We start from the raw sequence: 327 nt of genomic DNA, 5'->3' as shown, positions 1-327 counted from the left end.
ACACACACACACACACACACACACACACACACACACACACACACACACACAGTGGAGATAGACAGAGGCTCAGAAAAAGCAACAACATACACGGAGACAAAGATAGAGGGCATATCTTGTGGGGTAGGGAGATGGGCCTTGGGCCAAGCTAGGCCACAGTCCTCCCCAGTCACACTCCCCTCACCACCCTTTCCCTTCCTGGGAGGTGAACCAACTCCGACTCTGACCACAACAGAGTAGAGCCTCTGGCTTATAGCTAAGAAGCTAGATCTCTCCCTGTTTTCCAAAATGTGAAATTCCAGGAAGTAGAATACAAGTATAGTAGAA

The sequence above is a fragment of the Vombatus ursinus genome, unplaced genomic scaffold (genome assembly GCF_900497805.2).
Source record: "Vombatus ursinus unplaced genomic scaffold, bare-nosed wombat genome assembly UNPS02014820.1, whole genome shotgun sequence".
In the NCBI taxonomy this organism is placed as follows: domain Eukaryota; kingdom Metazoa; phylum Chordata; class Mammalia; order Diprotodontia; family Vombatidae; genus Vombatus; species Vombatus ursinus.
This window is presented reverse-complemented; position numbering follows the sequence as displayed.